General features: G+C 42.2%; 1 protein-coding gene across 1 annotated transcript in view; it reads right to left on the reverse strand.

Annotated features, from left to right (window-relative positions):
- LOC109412379 (protein disks lost) overlaps positions 1-14,047 on the reverse strand; it is an 842,465-nt gene that overhangs the window by 155,913 nt on the left and 672,505 nt on the right. The gene's annotated exons all lie outside the window — the stretch shown is intronic.

Consider the following 14,047-nt stretch of genomic DNA (forward strand, 5'->3'; position numbering starts at 1 on the left):
GCAGAAGTGGGCGATTCGATTTTCCATGACGCCATCACGGGAAACCCATGTCACTTTGTGAACTGGTCGATGAGGAAAGAGCGATCCCTAACCAACATGTCATTGTTGCCACAGCTGATGCAAACAGCTCTTCGTTCTCACTCATTTCTTCGAGACCATGGCGTGCTCATAGTCTGAGTTGTCGAAACCAACCTTCGCATGGAAGTCGCCCATGAAGATCTTGATATCACCTTGCGGAATCTTGCCTACGACAGCATCGGGTTGCCTGTAAAAGTTTTCTTTGTCTCTTTGTCGGCAGCACTGTTTGGTGCGTAACATTGGATCATGGTATGATTTCGAACCCGTGTGCTGAATCTTGCTGCAATTATCCTCTCATTAATAGGTTTCCACTTCGTAGGCCAGAGTATAGAAGAATTTGACCCGACGCTAATCTGTGTTCTCCAAAGATTGGCCAAAGTATGCCTAGGATCTCAAGCTTGATACGGCATGCCTCAATGGCTAGTTGTGCCAGTTTACCCTCCCAAGCTACATTTTGATGAGCAATTAGTCTTGTAGAGGTTTTAAAAACCTTCATAAAGCCATATACCTTTTATTTCGGTTTTGTAATGGTTCTAAAAATCTCTTCTAGTCTACTTGACTAAAATATGTTACTAGGGCTGCTAGGCTAGGGTTAGTACATTCTAAGTTCCAATTCTTGTCTGTTGTTTCGCGTTAAAAGTCGTTGTGTTGAATCAGTTCGTAATCTTTCATTTTCGGATGCTGTAACAATTTTTGGGTTTTGAAAACAGTAGGTTATTGGCCTAAGGTCTCCCATCTACCGTTGTTGTGGGGTTGCTACCTAAGGTATAACTTCCGGTGGAGGAACATTTCATACTCAGTCGCTGGATGCCAGAACAGACGCTGTTTGAGCCACACCTCCTTGGTGAACAGACGCTCGTTACGTACCTCCTCAATCTAGCTCACGCCAGAGGTAGGATCTTGTGAGAACCAGAGCTATGTTGGACGCTCTTCTCACCGTTCTGAAGCCTACTCATCGATTTCGCCACCTCCAAAAACATGACCAGACGTAGCACAGCTTCTTTGTGATCACCACAGCAGACGGAACCGCAAATCGATCACGTTCTGATTGACGGATGATGGCACTTCCTCGACATTATCGAGGCGAGGACCTATTGCACACCTGGCGCTAACATCGACTCCGTTCTGGCGATGGGCAAACGACACCCAAAACATTTCACTATTAACTATATACGGAACCGGTGACGGTACAACGTACAACCTCTAGTATCTGGTATTATTAATTATAATAGGCTATCCGGGACTCCTAGGATAGCCGCGGAATGCCCGCGCAATGGCGGATTCTCCTTTGCTTCCACAGTCAATCGACCCTCCTTTCCGGAAGCCGAACTGGTTATCCTAGAGGCCAGAGTCGTCTGGTTTGCATTGGCGTAGCCAGCTTTTTCTTTTTTCTTACTTACATCAGAGGCTTTCCATTTGAGAAACGGAGAATGTATTTTCTCACTATACAAACATTCAGCTTATTACAACAATCTAGTACTTCACTGATTGCGTCCTATTGGGGGATATTCGTCCTGTTTTGGGCGCAAAATAAACCAAACATTTTTTCTAAACACGTGTTTCTACGTTTTTGAAGCTTGGATCACTAGCTTTGTTATTCGTAGCATAGGCATAAAATGTGAAACCATCTAGAGAAACATTCTTAATTCTCAATTGAGCTTTAATTCATTTTTATTTTCCATGCTAATATTCTGCAACAGACTATTTATCATTGGAAAATCTGAAAAATACTGCTTAAGATCAAAATTAGCTCTTCACATTTCCATCTGCAGAAATCGAAAGATCTGAAAATTACTGATCAAGATCAAAATCAGTTCTTTTATACATTCATCTAAATTGTAAGATCAGAAAATTAAGTTAAATTAAGTTTACTATTTAAGGTCAAAATTAGATCTTTCACACACTCATCTACAACATGGCGCGACCAAACCAACACAACTACCATGAGTCGCAAACATCTTGGAAAACGTAGAAGTTGATGCTCTTGTTACCTCTCATTTTCAGATATGAGTCGTAGTGTAGTGGTAATGTCACTGCTCGTAAATCATAAGGTCATATGTTCGATTCTGGTCGCGGCCATGTTTCTTTTTTTTACTCTAATCGGTCTGTCAGGCCATTTTTTGATATTGGTTTGATGTTCTACAGTCCAGATCTCCCCAGATATTAGTTTGATCTTATATTATCTAAATGAGATATTATTATGTTCTTCCCCATACAAATTTTTGATCTTATTTATGATCTTTTATCTCTTACGTCAAACAAACCAATATCCATTTATGATCTTGAGTATTTCACTGAGTAAGATCTTATTATGATATTGTTCTGATTTTTTCTTCTACTCGGGTATAGATCGTCAGACTCGACAGAAAGATCCGTTCCAGAAGTCTCCCGGCGGTGTCCGCCGATGGATCATCATGTTGCTTCCCGTGTTTGGGTAGTAGAATCAGTCTTTGTCTTTTTCACCTATCAAGAAATTCATGTTTGTCTAGGCACATCTGCATAGCCTTTCTGAACATATCAGGGCTACCCGAGTAGGTGGAAAAATCTGACGAATAGCATATTCAGTTATTATTGATTGAATTACTGAAACGATCAAACGATCAAAAAACGATCAATTCTGACTATACATGTCAATGGTTGCTCCTCCGTGATTGATCTGAACTGGTACCAATTGCACTGAGATCCAACTGAATAAGGGGCTGGGACATTCCACTTATTCTCAAAGTGCAATTTTAGCAGCTCATGCATATTTGATCAATAACGGCGCCGGCCAAGTCCTTATAGTCAGCTGGGAAGGGAAAGGAATGTTAGAGTGTACTGGTTGTTGCTACTAGAGACCGAGAGCACTCTGCGTCCCCACAACCCGCACGGACGGGGGTATTTGTTGTTAGACGGAAAGGATGGGAGATCTGGGAGTCACCGTTGGGTCAGTGATGCGATCCATGGATAGGGGTTATTTATAGTGTTCGTGATAGATTGTGTGGTGAATAAGGTCAAGCGGCACAGTACTTGCTTTGGTTGCATAACTTATAGGCGTTATATATACACTGTGCTGTGAGTGGAAGTTGGAAGGGAGGGAGACGACTTTTTTCCAATTCGTTTCTGGTTCTAGCGATGGCTCATATACATGAGTTGTATATGTAGAGAAGAGAGAGCGAGAGAAAGTGGATAGAAAGATACAAAGTAGGATGAAAAGGACGAGCCAGGGATTGAACCCATGACCTTCTGCATACGAATCAGAAGCGGTAGCCACTAGACCACCAAGCCCGTCTAGTTATTATTGATTGAATTACTGAAGAGCAAAAACTAATATTGGTTTGATTGATATAAGAGGTAAAAGAACATGAATAATAGCAAAATCTTATATGGTGAACTACTCAATAATAGCTCGTTAAGATATTACAAGATCAAAACAATAGCAGACAAGATTTGTCACTTTTTCCTAGAAAAAATATAAAATAAAAAATGGCGGCATCCAGCATCGAACCTACGAAATCTCTTTGTTAAATGCCAGTTTAGTCCTGTTAGTCCAGTTAAATGCCCTAAGCATGCACGGCTTAGGGTTTCCACTAACGTTACTAGACAGATGCGTCGGTGTTACCCGCCATGAGCAATCGCTCCACAAAAGTCAGCTTATCGAAGTGCGAGGTTCAATTCCAAATTAGTGTAACATTCCATAATTCAGTCGTGGTCAATAATTTTACTAAGAACAAGCAACAAAAAACATAGTGCTGCTTAATCGAGTCACGTGAAGCAATCCCGTTCGGTTCAGTTTTTGCGCTGTTCTGAAATCGATTCCCGTCAACTGTGACCGTATGATCGCAACAAAAGCTGCGATTACCCTTACCCAATCGAAACCCATATGCCAACGAGCCATAATTATACGCTATGTCACCATACGCGATCAACACCCAATCGACACCTTTCCCAGCTTACAAAGTTACAGTAAGCATTACTACTAACCGACTAACCAGCAACAACAAAAACAACAACAACGCCCCAAAGAGCGCCAAACTCACCGTGTGCGCGCGCGGAGAAAAGGTTCAACCGAGCGAACGAAGGTGCTGGCTTCGAAATGCAAACAGCTGGGTAGACCAACTACTAACAGAAGGCGTTCGCAGCGCACCAAGCTGATTAAATAATAAGTGTATTAAATTATTTCCAGTATATTATTGTTATTACACCTTTAAGCCATTGCTCGAATATTAGTTTTCGAAGCGTGCGCCGCGGTGATGGCGCCCACCATACCAATCAAACTTGGGCTTTAAACTGCAGCGGTTCTCAAATACTTGTTCGCGCAGGGTTCAATTGGCTTCTTTAGCGGTGTTGAGATAATTCCATATTCTGAATCTGCATGCGAAACTGAGCCGAAATCCAAATTTTCATGAATTTTGGTGCCCGTGAACCTATTTAAAAATCAATTTGAAGTTTGTATGGGAGCGATTTGTCGAATCACCCCTTGTCGCATTTTGTAATGGGTGGAGCTGTCAAGCAGTTGTCCAGCTGTCAAAAGGAGATTTCAAAAAATCTCATTGCAATTGATTTTAGGTACCAAAATGAAGTTCTAAAAATCTGAAAAAAATCAGAGGTGCTCAGAAAAAGGTGCTCTTTCGTATAAAATCAAAAAATCGATACAATTTTCTTAATTTAAAAACCCAATTTCAGAGATGCGTCGCGTTGCTCATGTTTTGGATTGTAGTCCCCTTTGGTTACTGGTCTAGAAGATTTTTAGCTACATTTACTTTGAACATGACTTCAGCCTGTTTTTGTTTTGAGAATATGGTGTTAATCTAGAATTTATATATTTTTAAAATTATTAATGAAACAGTTATTATTTGTTTCACACCATCATCACTACTTAGGTATTATTCAGGGATTGATACCAGCATTCGAGAAGAATAATGATGAGCCTCTGTTTGCCAGCCGTTGCGCGCTGGTTGACCACCCACAAGCACACACCTACCTCTTGGCCACGGAGGCATTCGCGCCTAGTTGATTATGCATAACCGACATACTGCGGCCGATAGTGATAGCTTGCGATTTTCATCGGAATTCGATACAGGTAAAAAAAAAAAAACAGCTGAGCGCGATTGCCAAGTGCCACGGTTAAATGCAGCTACTAAAGGTTTTTTTTAATTGGGTCTGTCTTGCCAAGAGAAGAGAAGTGAAAGAAAACAAAATGCCCCGGCTAATCGAAACAATTGGGTCAGCAAGTCGAACTTGGAATGAATGTTGTCATGGCTCTCGCTCTCCAAAAGCTCGCCTCGGTTTGTAGTAAACAGTGCAGCGTGGAGTATTTTTTTTCGCTAATTAAATAATGGTTTGCTTAGCAAAACAAATTCGAAGAATTCGAAAACCGAAACCCTTTGGAGCGACGCCGTTGGAGTTTGAGCGATGAAGTGCACCGTTTGATGGCGTGTTGAACGTCACTATTAGTGCTTGTAAACATATTTCTGACCTCGGTGGTCATGTTTATGGGGCTGTTTTAATTGCTGAAAGTCGAACTAATTGCCGCTGACATTGATGTTGTGAGCTTGTTGGTTAGTTGAGCATTCAATGTTGGTCGTTGAATTAGCATGTGACTTTTTCAATATTGATAAGCATATCAATCTACGTTATTTAGGCTCTCGTTTAAAGCTTTAATTTAAGCAATGCCCAGTTAAATTAGTAACAATTAGAACGATCAACCCAACTAACACTTATTGTGAATGTAAACGTCAACAAAGCGTCCTCAATACGGCTTGATGCTGAGTTACTGTGTTGTATAAATGGACGGAAGCTTCTATGCAAGCCTTATACCAATGAATCTGGCGAACTTAATCCACATGTATATGCTGTGCGAGCGGCTTCTTTGGCACTAAGTCATAGCTCTTTTCTCGGCTCCTATGTAACCACTAACTGAATAACATCTTGAGAAGGCGCTTTTTCAGCCTTTTCACAGTTGTTTATTAATATTTATACGACATCCCTAAATTATTCGATTAAATATAATTAGGGTATGGATACCGCGAAACAATACATATGGAACTGGAATTATCGCTTTAAAAATTTAATAATTAAAGTACTTGCCGCTACTTATAATCAAACTCCCGATCTCCATATCCACTGGTCCAGATGATGTCCTTGCTGCCACACAGTTGTATATAAATAGCATAGAAAATAGCCCGTTTTGTTTAAATCCAGACAAGGCTTTATAATTGTGTCACATGAAACCTTACCCAACTTCATCTTTGTGCAAAAGCTTGCAAAACGTGTAACGTAATCATGTTTGCATTGAACAAGCTGTGTGGTTGCGCCAACAGGTTCTTCGTCACAGCTTCTAGCTGAAAGAGTGTTCTTTAAAGAGCTACGAAGCGCTTCTGTTTTGTGTATTTGTCAACATTACAAAACGTACTGTATAAAAGCAGCTGTTTTATTGGTTTGCGCATCTTCCGGCAAATCTTTTGGAGTTGGATTAAAGTGCAATAAAAGCAACCCAAATAAGTTCACAACAAAGAGATGGATAGCTGTAAAGTATTTGTGCAGTAGCTATATATCCCGTTTAAAGTTTGTTTTGACAATAACACAGCGTAACAAAAATTAACATTTTGTCTGTCTCAAGAGCAAACTTATGTGTCTCCGAAGGATTTTGGGCCGCTGAATCCGAATCCGGGCTCAGATTTGCTCTAACACGTCACAATTTTGAGCTATACCTCAATTTATAGGGCAAAATATGCGATTTTGGGCTTTTTTGACTGCAAGCCATTAAGCAAGGGAATATTTTTTTTAAGCAATCAAAAGATTAATTGGTGAATTAACATCTAAAGCATCGACTCATGCAAAATATTTCGTTTTACCAAATCGAATTTGATAGTTTTAAGCGATTTATGTTAGGTACGATATTTACCATACAAGTCACCCTCCAAAAGTTGCATGCAAGATTTCATTCTAACATAAAATGCTTAAATCTATCAAATTCGATTAGGTAAAACGAAATATTTTGCATGAGTCGTTAATTTAGATGTTAATTGACCAATTAACCTTTTGATTGCTTGAAAAAAATATTTCCATGCTTAATGACTTGCAGTCAAAATAGCCCAAAATCGCATATTTTGCCCTATAAATTGAGGTATAGCTCAAAATTGTGACGTGTTGGAGCAAATCTGAGCCCGGATTCAGATTCATCGGCCCAAAATCCTTCGGAGACACATAAGTTTGCTCTTGAGACAAACAAATGTTGCGCTGTGTAATGTTACATCCGACAAGCCGTGTTGGAATACCAGCAGTTTCTTTATTACAGCTTCTAGTTGTAATGATATTGCATAACAGCCATCAAAGCGCTGCTGGTTTGTGGATTTGTCAGTATTACGAATTGTACTGTATAGTAGCTGCTGTTCTGTTAGTGGTGACTAATGATCGATTTGTTCAAGTTTTCACATCTGCCGGGAAATCTCCCGGAGTTGGAATAGAGTGCAGTAAAGGCAGCCCCAGTAACAAATGATTGGTTTCAGAAAACCGAGTTTGGTAGTTGTATTGTGCTTGTTTTGCAGCCGTGTATTAGCTTATTCAGCGTTGACTGCTTCAATTCGATTGTTACACAACAGAACGCAAATGACTGAAGCTTATAGCGCTGAATGTGGGAATGCTTTTGAAAACATATTCGTTCGAAGAGATTTTGCATTTCAGATTGTGCATTTACCACATTTGTATAACATCTTATATTACAATTCTCAGCTGCTGCATATTATAGGGGCTGTTCATAAACCACGTAGACCAAAAGCCACCGGCCCGAAAAGTACCCACATACAAAGTTTCACGCCGATCGATTCAGTAGTTTCCGAATCCATAAGAATCAGACAGACATAAATTCATACAGCCATTCCATAGAAAAACGATATAGTACAACTCCGAATGTCAACTTCAGCATAATAAACGTGCACAGCCCACTCCGGAAGCACTGATTATGACAAGCAGACAAGGACGCATTTTACGCGCAGCTCTAACGCGAGTACGACCGCTGCCCAAGCCACGACGTCAAGATCATCATTCACGTAGGTCAGGAGGAGGAATTCAGACCGATGATTCAGCGCCCACCAACAGACGAACGAAAACGGCCTACGGCTCATTGATTTCGCCGCCTCCAAAAATATGGCTATACGCAGCACCTTTCTCCAACACAACCTCCCTTATCGGTACACCTGGAGATCACCACAGCAGGCGGAATCGCAAATCGACCACGTTCTGATTGACGGACGGCACCTCTCCGACATTATCGACGTCAGGACCTATCGTGGCGCCAACATCGACTCCGACCACTATCTGGTGATGGTCAAACTATGCCCAAAGCTCTCCGTCGTCAACAATGTACGGTACCGGCGACCGCCACGGTACAACTTGGAGCGACTTAAACAACCGGATGTCGCCTCAGTATACGCGCAGAATCTCGTGGCCGCGTTACCAGACGAAGGCGAGCTCGGTGAGGCCTTTCTAGAGGACCCATTAAGCAGCCATTAACGACGCAGCCGAGAACACCATCGGATACGCAGAACGGAGTCGACGAAACGATTGGTTCGACGAAGAGTGCAGAGCGGTTTTGGAGGAGAAGAATGCAGCGCGGGCGGTAATGCTGCAGCATGGAACCCGACAGAATGTGGAGCGATACAGACAGAAGCGGAAGCAGCAGACCCGTCTCTTCCGGGAGAAAAAGCGCCGCCTGGAAGAAGCGGAGTGTGAGGAAATGGAACTGCTGTGCCGTTCACAAGAAACACGTAAGTTCTACCAGAAGCTCAACGCATCTCGCAAAGGCTACGTGCCGCCAACCGAAATTTGCAGGGATGAGGACGGGAGCCTCCTGACGGACAAACGTGAGGTGATTGAAAGATGGAAGCAGCACTTCGACGAGCACCTGAATGGCGAAGAGAATGTAGGCACGGAGGACCAAGGCAGCGGAGGAAATGACTATGTTGGTGCAGCAGAGGACGGGAACGAACCAACTCCCACGCTGAGGTAAGTTAAGGATGCCATCCACGCCAGCTCAAAAACAACAAAGCGGCTGGTAAGGACGGTATCGCAGCAGAACTCATCAAGATGGGCCCGGAAAAGTTGGCCACCTGTCTGCACCAGTTAGTAGTCAAGATCTGGGAAATTGAACAGCTACCGGAGGTGTGGAAGGAAGGGATAATCTGTCCCATCCACAAAAACGGCGACAAGTTAATGTGTAAGAACTTTCGAGCGATCACCATTTTGAATGCCGCCTACAAAGTGCTATCCCAGATCATCTTCCGTTACCAAGTTACCAAGCCGGTTTCATCGACGGCCGATCTACAACGGATCAGATCTTCACCGTACGGCAAATCCTCCAGAAATGCCGTGAATACCAGGCCCAACGCACCACCTGTTCATCGACTTCAAAGCGGCATACGACAGTATCGACCGCACAGAACTATGGAAAATCATGGACGAGAACAGCTTTCCCGGGAAGCTTACCAGACTGATAAGAGCAACGATGGACGGTGTGCAGAACAGCGTAAGGATTTCGGGTGAACTATCCAGTTCATTCGAATCTCGACGGGGACTACGACAAGGTGATGGACTTTCCTACCTACTATTCAACATCGCCCTGGAAGGTGTGATGCGACGAGCCGGGCTCAACAGACGGGGTACGATCTTCACGAAATTCGGCCAATTTCTCTGTTTTGCAGATGACATGGATATTATTGCTAGAACATTTGGAACGGTGGCAGAACTGTACACCCGCTTGAAACGTAAAGCAGCAAAGGTCGGGCTGGTGGTGAATGCGGCTAAAACAAACTACATGCTGGTAGGCGGGACTAAGCGAGACAGGACAAGCCTTGGCAGTAATGTTACGATAGACGGGGATACTTCCGAGGTGGTAGAAGAATTCGTCTACCTCGGTTCCTTGCTAACGGCTGACAATAACGTGAACCGTGAAATACGAAGGCGCATCATCAGTGGAAGTCGTGCCTACTATGGGCTCCGGAAGAAACTGCCCAAGTAACACACATGTTATATAAAAGTTACGACAGCGCAAGTTTTGGTTGTATAGAAGTTTATTTTACGTTATTTCAACACGATGTTAGAATTGCGTAAAATAAACTTCTATACAACCAAAACTTGCGCTGTCGTAACTCTATTATAACATGTGTGTTGCTTGGGTGCGGTCAAAAAAGATTCACCCCCGCACCAAATGTACCATGTACAAGACGTTAATAAGACCGGTGGTTCTTTACGGACACGAGACATGGACGATGCTCAAGGAGGACCTGCAAACACTCGCAGTTTTCGAGCGACGGGTGCTAAGGACGATCTTCGGTGGCGTACAGGAGAACGGTGTGTGGCGGAGAAGGATGAACCACGAGCTCGCTGCACTTTACGGCGAACCCAGCATCCAGAAAGTGGCCAAAGCCGGAAGGATACGATGGGCAGGGCATGGTACAAGGATGCCGGACAACAACCCTGCAAATCTGGTGTTTGCTAACCATCCGGTTGGTACAAGAAGGCGTGGAGCGCAGAGAGCAGGATGGGCGGACCAGGTGGAGCGTGATCTGGCGAGTGTTGGGCGTGACCGATGTTGGAGAGCTGCAGCTTCAAATCGAGTATTATGGCGGCCAATTGTTGAATCAGTATTATCATGAATTTGATGTTAACTAAATAAATGAAATGTTACTGATTTTTTTGTAATGACAAAACTACCGAGAAGTCAGCAGTTCAAAAACCCAGTAAAATTTTACCGAAGTCTGTAATCTGAAGTAGCTGTGGATGTAGTGTCGGCAAACTTATATTTCTACACATTTCTCACATTAGTTTTTCAATTCACATTTCACATTCGTTTTTCTAAAACTAATTGACCGATGCTATAAAAATAAAGGCTTCGATGTACATTTCTAGGTTACTCATTACAGGCCTATCCTAATTTGCTGGTACGACGAAACGTACTGGAAAACATTTGAAAATCAGAATACAAAGAACGTTGATCAATTGGCAAATTGAGAGATGATATTTAAAAAAAATCGCATTCTGGAGGGATTTGCACCCACGACTTCGTATTCGCAAGACCGGCGCTGCAACCAACTAAGCCACAAAACAGATAACAATTTTCCGCGGAATAGAAAGCTAAACGGACTCCGAGCCATGACGGACTCTCGCGTGCCTATTCTTCAACATCGACCTGGAAGGTGTAAACCGATGAGTCGGGCGCAACAGACGGGGTACGATTTCCACAAGATCCGGTAAATTTGTGTGCTTTGCGGACGACAAGAATATTATCGCCAGAACGGTGGCAGAGATAAATAAATTTAAAATAAACACTGACCGCCCGGTAACCATGAAGCATTCCGCGAAGTATTGGCAATATTTTAGTACACATTTCCATCGCATTAATTAAATTTTTCTGCAAACATCATTATTAATACAACCGCCATAATCACCGGCAGTTTCCCCATTAATGCTTCTTCCCTGGCTGCCATCGTCGTCATCGTCACCGTCATCACCATAAAACTTCCCACCGACCGACACCAGAAATAATTGTCCTTCTCCATCATGCTGGAACCACAGCAGTTTGGCTGAGCTGTTGCTGAGCTGTTCCCGTAGATATGAAATTCAATAATTAATATTTTCGCTCTCATTATCGCTCACGTGCTCACGGGATCTGCAAGGGAAGACAATGGCGCATTTCCCATTCTCCAGAATTCCCTCACGTCCGAGATACATGCCACACCCAGGGGTTCCTGTTCGGATGGAAATTGCTCACACGCACTCATTCTCCGCTGCGCTGAAGTTCTAACTGAGCTCGATTCTGTTGTTCAAACATTTCATCCAGGGAACCCGAACTGGTGATAACGTTAAAAGTTGTAAGTTGGTACTTACACATTTATTCACAATTTCTCATTTTTTTTTTGTGTTTTATTATAACATTTTAATTAGTAGTACTAGTACAGAGCCTGATTATCAGGTTAGGGTTCTATGAACACTGTCACAATCCTTAACCCTAATAGGATGCTGGGATCAATATGGCTCCGACGGGTACGCTGAACGTGCACTACGCTATCGTAGTGCGAAAATTCTAACATCTTAGGAGGGTGAACTACCCGAGCAGGTGAAAATAGCTGAAGAATAACAAACTCAGGTATGTAAAACAGAATACCAACAACCTGAATGAGGTATTAAGCAGCCTTGTACAAGAGGTAAAATACCTAAAATAATAACGGGTGAGTATGCTGTGTATAACACGTGAATAATGACATCAGGTATGGCAATACCTAAATAATAAACGGCGATTTTTCCATACAAATAGCGATTTTTCCATAATTGAATAATACCTCATGTAGTCCTTAAACCCAAACCAATAACTGGATGAGATATTTTATTAATAACTACAAAATACCAAAGTGAGTTATTTTCAGTACCAGGATAACCTACCAATAGCTAATCCAGGTATGATACCTGACTTTGGTATGCTGCAGTTATGTGTCAGTTATTCGCTCCTGCTCGGGTACCCGAGGTAAGCATGAAAATAATCTGTGCTCAAGAAAGGTAATGCTATTTCCATGGTAAAATGATCCTGAGATCCTACCAAGAATCGAACCTTATCGCCTTCGATGTGATCATGCAGAGACCCGTGCGTTTACTGCTTTGGCCATACGGGATACTCTCTAAAACAAAAGCTCTCATTTTTGAGTAACGCCCATGCCGCACAGGGACTGTGTTGGAAACACACATTTTTTAAAATTGCTCATACGCTCACATTTTTGCAAAATATCAATATTTTTCGGTATTTGAAGGTGGTTTATAAACCCAGTGAGGTTGCCATGTCGAAATTATTGCAAAATACATGCTCATGTGAGCGTACGAGCAATTTTAAAAAAGTGTGCGTCTCCAGCACAGTCATGTGCGGCATGGATGTTTACTAAAAATGTGCAGGCCGAACACATTTTTGAGCGAAGGCGTTTTTGCGTGTAGGCACATGAATATCCTCATTTGTACGAAAGATAGGCTTGGCTCTAAGGCATAGTGAACGTTTTTATTTGATTCCTGAACAAAAGTGTTTATTGTTCATGGAGAATTTTATGTTTGCGTTCATTATACTGTGAAAGGTTTATCAACTACTCGTTCACTTCATGATTATTTTTAGACAAACTTGATTATAATTCTAAAGTTAATCGTTCTGAACTTCAAATCAAATTTGAAACAATCATTGTCCATTACTGAAAAACGATTCAAATGAATGGTTCAATTTTAGAATCAAGAACAACTAGCAAAAATCAGCTCATTGACCTCTGCCAAGGACGGGGGCTCGTAAAAATTTGGGAAATCTCATCGGCGAAGGCAGCGACCCCCCAACTGGTTGGTTGTTGACGGTCGGGCCATGATTTACATACATATTACTCGAGTGAAGATCCATTGTTCTGAAAATTTCGACGGAAAAGAGTGGCTCCGGTGCTGCGGTGATAAACATTAACGCCAGCCGTTTTCAAGTGTGTATGTAGATGATGTAGGTGCACAGATCGGAGCAAGTGGTGAACGAGTTAAAGGTAGATATTATGTTTGATTGCGTTTGCGGGAGATTTCGTGTCGATTAAAAATGCTCTTCAGACGAGCCCCTCTTGTTGATGAAATGAAAATTTGATCCTTTGATCTTAAAAGCATCAAATTATGATACAGGGAGGCATACCTTAACAATATTGTTTTGAACATTATTGAAATTTAAATAAGATTGGACTTGATTTCATTCAACAATAATTGAAGAAATCATTAAAATCAAAGCATGAAAAGATGAGCCAGCAAACGTGTCCGGCCATTTGGCCTAATGTCGTTTGGCCGAATTATGATCAAATAAATTAAGAAGCGGAGACCAACTCCGGATAACATTCTAGTACCAATATGGCCATCAGAAATATTTTCTTCTTTAAGCCATAGGCTATTCTTTCTAGTTTCACCATGAAGGGGTCAGTTGGCGGTAAAACTGCGAACA

Source organism: Aedes albopictus, chromosome 2 (assembly GCF_035046485.1).
Source record: "Aedes albopictus strain Foshan chromosome 2, AalbF5, whole genome shotgun sequence".
Classification (NCBI taxonomy): Eukaryota; Metazoa; Arthropoda; class Insecta; order Diptera; family Culicidae; genus Aedes; species Aedes albopictus.